Below are 8,417 nucleotides of genomic sequence, written 5' to 3'. Positions count from 1 at the left end.
TATTCCCTTCTTCTGATACTTAGTGGTAGAGGCTTCGGTTTCCATCCGATCTATGATATCAACGAGCGGATTTCCCTTTTCATTCGAAGGAAGCTTCGTCTAATTAAGATAAATCTGAATGGTATTTAGTTAGATTGACAAACTAGACGTCGTGTGATTGAGAAGGAGTGGGGCGCATTCGACTGTCAAGGGCAGCAGTCTAACACCCGATTCTTCCCTGGTTTCGCACGGTTAGATGCTGAAGTTTCATGCCTTAACATGAAGATCTGAGTCCATATATTGTGTGGCGTGAAACAAGGAAAAGCTCGCAGTTCCTGCAGGAAGCCGCGGCAGAACAACCTGATCAGAGGGCAGTTACCGGTGATCTGCCGGGGGTCAGAGGATGTGCTCAGTACTGTTGGATTCGTCTCGATCTCCTCTACAACATATTCAAACTTGGTGGCAATCGGACTCTGTTTGACGGTAGAATCACCTGCAGAAACTCCCTGGCCTTCGCCAAACATCTTTGTCGGAACCCTGGTCGCAAATCCTCACCGCCGGCGTCTATTCCGACCAATTCTGATCATTTCGGGAATTAGGTGCACTCTTCCAGAAGTACCTTTGCTAGAGAATAATTTTACATCTTGAATTTGATTATATGTGAGGGTATTTCGGTCCAAGGAACAATTTCAATCCCTAGCGCCGCCAAATGAGGGGAAACCCTAGCCATTTAGGGTTTTGAGAGTTGGCACCAAGTCAAGTACCTTTCAAAAGCTTCTTCGATGGTTTTGGGAAGCTGATTGTGCCAAGGATTGTGGGAGGACACGTGGCAGGCCGAGGAGGAAGGCATCATCCAGCTGGTGACTATTTTGAGACGGTTTTCAAATCAAGCGAAGGGCGCGCGCCAAGTGCCCCACGTTCAAAAAGGAAAGGGCACACTTTCTTTAACCGCTCCTAATCCTTTGGGAAAGTGATCTTCACACCCTCTAGGTTCACTGAACCTAGATGTGGGCAGTTGAGGAAGGTACCAAGTGGAGTAACGTGGAGGTGCCATGTGATGTGGGGCAGCTAGCACGTCCAAAAACAAGGTCCACTTTCCTTTGTCGTCTCCTACGATTTTGGGAAGTGGCTGGCGCATTCTAGGTTCATTGAACCTAGACGAATTCAACTAAGGAAGGAGAGATTTCCACGTTTCCTTGGTGGGGGTCCCCTCTCTACATGTGGATGCTTCACCCCTCTCACCAGGCGACAATTTTGGCAAGTGGAGGACATGCGCAATTTTGGAAGGTATCCTTGGACAACCTGAACATCTGCAAGTAAGGAAACCGTCAATCACTCCAACCCTAATCGGAAGGAGACTTGGTCAATTACTTCGAAGAAGATCCATCCGCTAATTTTGGAAGGAGAACTAAGCACAAGGATGGAGGACAACTCAGATCCTAGCTGCTACCTTGGAGGAACTCGTCAACCCTTGGAGGCACACCAGAGAAAGACCATTCATCCGCCAAAATCTGACTAACATACCTTGCCGGAAGGAGCTCCGTCACCGGAAAATGGAAGACATGCACACGTTGGTGCTTCCAACGTCAGCCTCCTCCAATTGACGTCACTTCCTTGGGATTCACTCGTGTTTCTGGTGAAGTGCAATACTTGACTCAACTTTATTTTTCTTGTGGTTTGGACTTTGATCGCTGTTGACCCTTGCTTGTTTCAACCGGACAATCATTTGCCATGGCTGGTTTGGAGGTTGTGGGAGAGGACATGTAAAGGAGAAGAGGGTGCTGCCAGAGATAGTTGACCGGAAATTTAAGGTGCTTAACCTTGCGGGAAGCCACAATGTCTGTTGGCATATCCGACGATTGCCTCCCCCATTCTCTACAAAAGACAGGGGTTCATACGGTCTCACGGTGACGACTTTCCCTATCTTGAAGTTAATACCTTATTGATTTCTGATCTTTGATATTTGTTGGTTTTCGTCTGTATATCTTATAATCCAGCAAAGGAGGGTGAGGCATCAACTACGACTGTACGTAGAGTTGCTGCCCGAGAGAGAAGGCGTCCGCTGGGCAATATCGGTGATTGCATCCCCCAACACCATCTTGATTCAAGTTGGGATTAAACGGTAATCGGGTGATTAGATCCACTTCTCTTCCTTGCTGTTCATTTTGATTAGAGCTTGATTACTCTGTACTTTGCTTTAGTGGAGAGGTTCAGACATGCTGCCCGTGATCGTGAGAAGCTGAATTCTAAGGTTGTGGAATACTTCCACCGGCTTTCTCCTCTGGTGTGCACATGGAGTTCCCGAGCGAGGCCTCGGGAGGTGAGGATCGGTTCACCCTATAGAATCGAGGTCGGGTGTACTTGCTTTGAGCCCGTCTCCTTGACACACAACCGGCTGAGATCCCACTAAGGCCGTGGGCTAAGGACACGATTCCCGGGTTATAAAGCCTTCCTAGGGTTCAGTGTGGTTTGCTATGAATCAGGATTGCATGACAGAGTGAAATGAATGGATGAATGTATGATGAGTGATGAGTGTTTTGTAATCGCTTACGCTTGTATTAAGCCTCTTCACACCCTTAGTCGATTGTAGTAGGTGAAGCTGGGTTGGGGAAGCCTCTCTTGTTAAATTTGACGTACTTATTGGCGCCAGGGTGACTGTCCGACTGGGAAAACCATTGCTGTAATTAATATTTTTAAGTCCCATACCACTGAGCAGCAAGAAACCTCCTAGAACTTGGAGTAGGATCGGCCGACGACGTGCTTATTTTTGCCGCTGCAAGACCGACCCTCAAAGGGTGTTGTCTTTGCCCCTGACTTCTTGGAATGAGCTGATGCATGGCCGATGCCATTGAGAGGAGCAACGACAACCAGCACTTTTCTTTTCCATTTTTCTTAAATTCTTCTGAAAATTTGAGAAGCCTAGTGAGCTCGGTTGATGGCGATTACCGACCCACCGGTTTCATCAACCCTTGCCAGTGAGTTTTCTAACATTTGTTTCTATATAAAATATTTTTTAAGGGGCAATTTTGTATTTCAACTTATTAATTTAATGTTTTTAATAAAAGGCAATTCTTTTAGAATTATACTGGAAGGTTCAACATCAAACAATGCCCATTCTTTTAATGTTTTTCATTTATTTTAGAACCGTTGAGAGGGCCAGTAAGGGTCAACCGCTACCAGTGAGCCGCTGGTTAAGGTGGTCCTTAGTTTTTAATTTTATTTTGTAAATAATTCTTATGTGAAAAAACAATTTATATTTTAACTAATTATTTTAATGTTTTTTTAATAAAAGTCAATTCTTTTATTTTTTTAAATAAAAGGCAGTTGTGATAAAACATGAGAACAAGGCTTCAATGTTAACAGCATAACATGGAAAGTATGATGTATTTAACTATAGAAGTTGAAGGGTGAGACCGCTTTGTTATTATTCTCCTATTAAGTAGACCGTATTTTGTAATTCTTTTTGTTTCAATTAATGATGCCGAAGGAAGCTCTGCAGTTTATATGTTAGGGGAAGGCCGGGAGAGTGTCTTTCTCCTGCCTCAACCTCTTACTGAACTGGGCCTTAAACGCTCTCCCGTCTTCTCTTCCCATGACACGCAAATTTCCCTAAAGAAATGGTCTGCTCTTTGTGTTCAAATCTTTATGTGTATTTCCAAAATTGTATTTCATTAGATCTTTACATGCAAGAAAAAGGAATATAGATTATGCTTTTAAATATTATCACTTGCAAGCTTTTATAAAATACCTATACGTAGCAGTGGAAAAGCATGATACACAGTAATGGAGATAAATGGGCTCAGGCCATCAAAAGTTTCCTGAGAAAAATTTAAAATTATATTGTGATAGACTTAAAAATGACACGAGACTGTGTTTCCCGTATGACACCTGAGTTTGTGACTCAAGGGTCCCTTAATCAAAACTTTCTTGCGTCACCACTAATGATACATTTCTTTATCGAACATGTTATTCATGTAGTTGCCCTTTACGGTGAGCCATGACAAGTTCACTGGCAACTAAAAACCAAACAGGTTATATGCACCAACCCAATGCATGTGGGTGTCAAAGGTTGCCATATGGAGGACACCGGTATCATGGGTCAACTTATGGGTGTGATTGATTGTCTACGCATGGTTGTTGAAAGACGTAAATGCACGTATTTGGATTAGCCCCAATGGACATTAACACCCACCCTTGGCGATAGAACATGAGTCTCTCCAAGTATAAAGTAGTTGGAGAGGAGTGCCCTCGCAGAGCCAAACCACCAGAGTCCTCTTCACAAGCAGCCAATTCATCCATTCTCTGTGGATCGAATGGAACTTCCACCTCAACACTTGGTATGACTTGAACTATAATAAGATCTCCTCCAGCAGGTGACTTTCTAGGCATCTGCAATTTTTTGTCGATATCCCTCACTGGTGAGATGAATTTAAAATCGTGACTCATTTTAATCCCAAAAACTGCTTTCCTCATAGTTTTACTGCGCATAGATACAATTTGAACCATAGCTCCATCCTCTGATTCCGCTGGGAATGCAACCCAACCTCAAACAAACCTTGCACTCTTCAGACGCCAAGGAATTGCTTCTGCACAGGAACCTGTAGTAATCCTCACATTGGCGCCCTATGATATTAGCTTCAACCCTCAGATTATTTGAGGCCACACCCAACATAGATATGTTTTTGGCATTCCAAAGAGCCCATTTCAGCAAGTGAAATGTCACTTTGCAACACTTCACAGTCCATCCATATTATATCCGACAAGCAAACTGGATCTTCAGTTTTCTAACGAAAGATGAGTGGAGAATTCTCCTCCTCCTGAACTTACCTAATATTAATTACCATACTTTACAGCACCATTGCTTGAGAACAGGATGTGATCAGCATTCTCCTATGATTTCTTACACAAAAAACATATATTGCAATAGAGTAGACACATCCCTTTAGGCGGTCAATAGTCGGCAGCCTTCCCTCGATTCAATGAATATGAACCAGTCAGCTCTAGGAGAGCATTTACGAAGCCAACTCCATTCTTGCACGTTGTTTACTTCGTGAATGTTCTTCCACTCATCACAAAAATTTAATGCACTGAACAGCACGAGCATCAACTAGTAGTTCAGTTAAGGATCTTGTGCATTATCCAGACCTCTCTTTCTCGGTCAATAAAGTATGCCAGTTCATACATCAACCTACAAATGACCATTATAAGGCGATAGAAAGGTTCCTAAGATATGTTCAAGGCACACTTTATTTTGGTTTATATTTTCAGCTGAGCTAGGATCCTCTTCCTCTTCAAGCCTTTGCCAACACTGATTGGGCGGTCTATACAGATGATAAAAAAACCACTGGTCGTTGTGTAGTGTTTCTTGGCAACAATGCAAATCTCGTGGTACTCAAGAAAACAAAGAATTGTCGCCTTATCCAGCACTGATGCTGAATACAACTCACTTGATAGAGGGTAGTTGAATTGTTATGGACTCAATCCTTGTCAAAAAGAATTTGGTTTTCAAACTAGCAAAGCACCCATTTTGTGTTGTGACAATATTGGTGCTCTCTTCTTGGCCACCAACCCTATGTTCCATGCATGGACCAAGCATGTGGAAGTCAACTTCCACTTCGTTAGAGACCATGTGAGCAAGGGGCATATTCAAATCTAGTTTGTTTGGCCAAATGAGCAACTTGTGGATGGGTTGACCAAGCCACTTTCTGCTCATTCATGATCAGTTTCTCAGCAATCCGTGCATTTCCAATTTCACGGTCAGATTGAGGGGCAATGTTAAGGATAATGCTCAAGTGTGGGATTTCCTTAAGCACATGAAACAGAAACTTACAAGAACGATCAACAAAAACGAAACATGGAAAAGAAAGAGAGGCACACAAAAAAACTTCACTCCATTTCATACAAACCTACACCATGCGTGTTACACATATATAGCATTGGAGTCTCATGTTACAAGGGAAAAGGAAGCTGATCATTTTAATGTCATCATAAAGTGCCACTTCCTATAATCATGACCCATTATTATTTATTAATTTTACTGAAATTAAAAAAAACAAGGAGGCACTTTTGCACCATTCGTATAGATGCCCCTTCAGTACAACAAACATTACTATTGGCAACGGCTTTTGCCCTCGCCAATAGCCACAAAGTCATTGCCACTAACATTATTGGCAACCACCCTCACCTTAGGGGATAATCTAGGTTGCCATTGCCCTTTGTGGCTTTGGAAAAGACCATTCCCTAGAGTGTCATCAATTGCAAATAACGTTATTGGAAATGCCTTCCCCACATTATTGGCAAGGGTGGAAGTTGTTGCCAATATCGTGTATAGCAGTGCAAAATATAAGAAGTCAAAGCTGTTCGGGTCCGGTAAATCATTAATAATATGAAGCAGCATATGTCCATAAACAAAAATATAAGAATTAGTTGCCATCATAGAAAATGATTCAAATACAACATAGTAAGCCTTCCTAATTTGCTTGTGGAGGTTCCCATCCGGCAACTTTTGCCTTGAAAAAACATGATCAGTCTTTAATTAAATTAAAAATTCATTCACTCGACAAGGAAACCCAACTAAATGGAAACATACATTTCTCACTTATGAGCCACACATGCAAACATACGTACCACTTAACAAGCAAGACATACTTGCACAGACATGTGGCACACAGAAAAAAGAACTAAGAGATAAATCTACTTAATGCTCACAATAATTCTATTTATGTTGGTGTACATTGATTGAGGAAATCTTGATGAATTTTGTTCTACATATCCTGGAGTCACAGGTCAATGATTGGTCCAACCTAGAACATGAGGACTTTTAGGTGTGAAGCCTTACCTTACACATTTGACCATATAAGATGAGAAGAGAGTGATGTAGTGATTGGCTATAGAAATACGTTGAATAACATTTATGTTTGGTGGTGTTTTGAATATTAAATAGTTTTAAGAACAGCTCTTTATTAATAATTGTTTTATTCTTGGACTTTTTTTGTAATTTGTTGGTTTCACCCTAATTCTTTTTTAACATGAAATTAGGACAGGTTAATCAGTATTGAATTTGGTTTCTCTCTCTCTTTCTCTCTCTCTTGACCTCTTCTCTTCTCCCTTCTGGCCTCATGCAACATGGTATCATAGCCCAATCCTTCTTCGGATGATACCTATTCTTCTCCATCGCCATCCTTATCGTACCCATCTTCTTCCTCTTCTTGTATTCTATTTCTTGTTGTGGGTAAAACAGCTGGATCGTGCCTGTTGGGCTCGATCTAGGGTTTTCTCAACAAAAAAAATCAAAACCTTAGATCGATGCCTTGTTGAAGTGGACGTGGATGCAATGTAGTTAATTGGTCTTCAAGTTGGATGAACACCAAAATACATCAGTCGAGCAGCATGGTTCAGAATTCACGCCAAACAGGTGTCTTCCCTTGCTAAGTTCTGATGTCTCTCTTCACTCCTCTCTTTCCAACTGGTCTTCTCCATCATGGCCTCCTACTGATTGTGGACCAACAATAAGCTTTAGAGGAGTCAGATCATGTCAGTGTGGAATACATGATCAGACCCTCAAGTGGTGGCATGGCGTGGATGTTAGGTCTATTATATGTGATCAAACTGTCGTGAACTACATGTGGAGTTAAACAGAGCATGAAAAGTGACTGAAGATGAAAAGTTTTCTCTCTCTGAACCAACCTTCTATGTTAGAAAGAGGTATCTTTTTTTAAAAGCAAGCAGTTCGTAATGATCTACTGCTGCATGGGTCTTTTCTATATGTGGTAAGTACCTATGTACTACTGCAGCTTCTAGTAAGTCAGTGTAGTTCTGTCTTTTTGTGTTTCATGAGGGACCTTGGGTGACAATCTAATATGGTAGACAACACTAAGAATGAGTCTCATAATGAATACAAAGTTGTTGGGAATACCTTCTTTTATGGTTCTACTATGAAATTAGATGGTCACAACTATGAAATTTGGTCGTTGTTGTTCATGATGTCTGTGGTAGGACATCGAAAAGACCATGTAACTGAAGAAGATGAACCACTTGTTAAAACATGGAAATATACCACATGGAAAGAAGATAATAGTATTGTATGTCGTGGATTATGAATAGTGTGTACTTTACCCCAACCTTTGCTTACTACACGACTGCCAAACACATGTAGACATTCTTGAGGTAGACTTATTCATGACAAGAATGTTTCAAAAATTTTATAAGTTGAGGAGGAGTTGCTTAAACTGCAGTAGGGTGACCTGGAATTGTTTCAATATTTTGCTTCAATTAAAGCAACGTACAAACGAATGGAGGCCCTTCAACCTTCTTGTCAGGTATGCTACAAGATGCATTTTGAGCAGACAATGGTGGCAAAATTCTTAGCTCATCTGTGACCTAAGTTTGAGGTAGCTAAAATATAGATGCTTACTGGAGCAGAGATTCCAGATCTTGCT

At 41.5% G+C, this 8,417-nt stretch overlaps 1 long non-coding RNA gene across 1 annotated transcript; it reads left to right on the top strand.

The window, feature by feature from the left end:
- Positions 1–1,231: 1,231 nt before the first annotated feature.
- LOC116248550 (uncharacterized) lies at positions 1,232–2,906 on the top strand. The gene is made up of 3 exons (XR_004171035.2): positions 1,232–1,886; positions 1,977–2,101; positions 2,181–2,906. It is a non-coding gene; the product is annotated as an uncharacterized LOC116248550 (long non-coding RNA).
- Positions 2,907–8,417: the final 5,511 nt, after the last annotated feature.

Source organism: Nymphaea colorata, chromosome 2 (genome assembly GCF_008831285.2).
Source record: "Nymphaea colorata isolate Beijing-Zhang1983 chromosome 2, ASM883128v2, whole genome shotgun sequence".
Taxonomy (NCBI): domain Eukaryota; kingdom Viridiplantae; phylum Streptophyta; class Magnoliopsida; order Nymphaeales; family Nymphaeaceae; genus Nymphaea; species Nymphaea colorata.
This window is presented reverse-complemented; position numbering and strand designations above follow the sequence as displayed.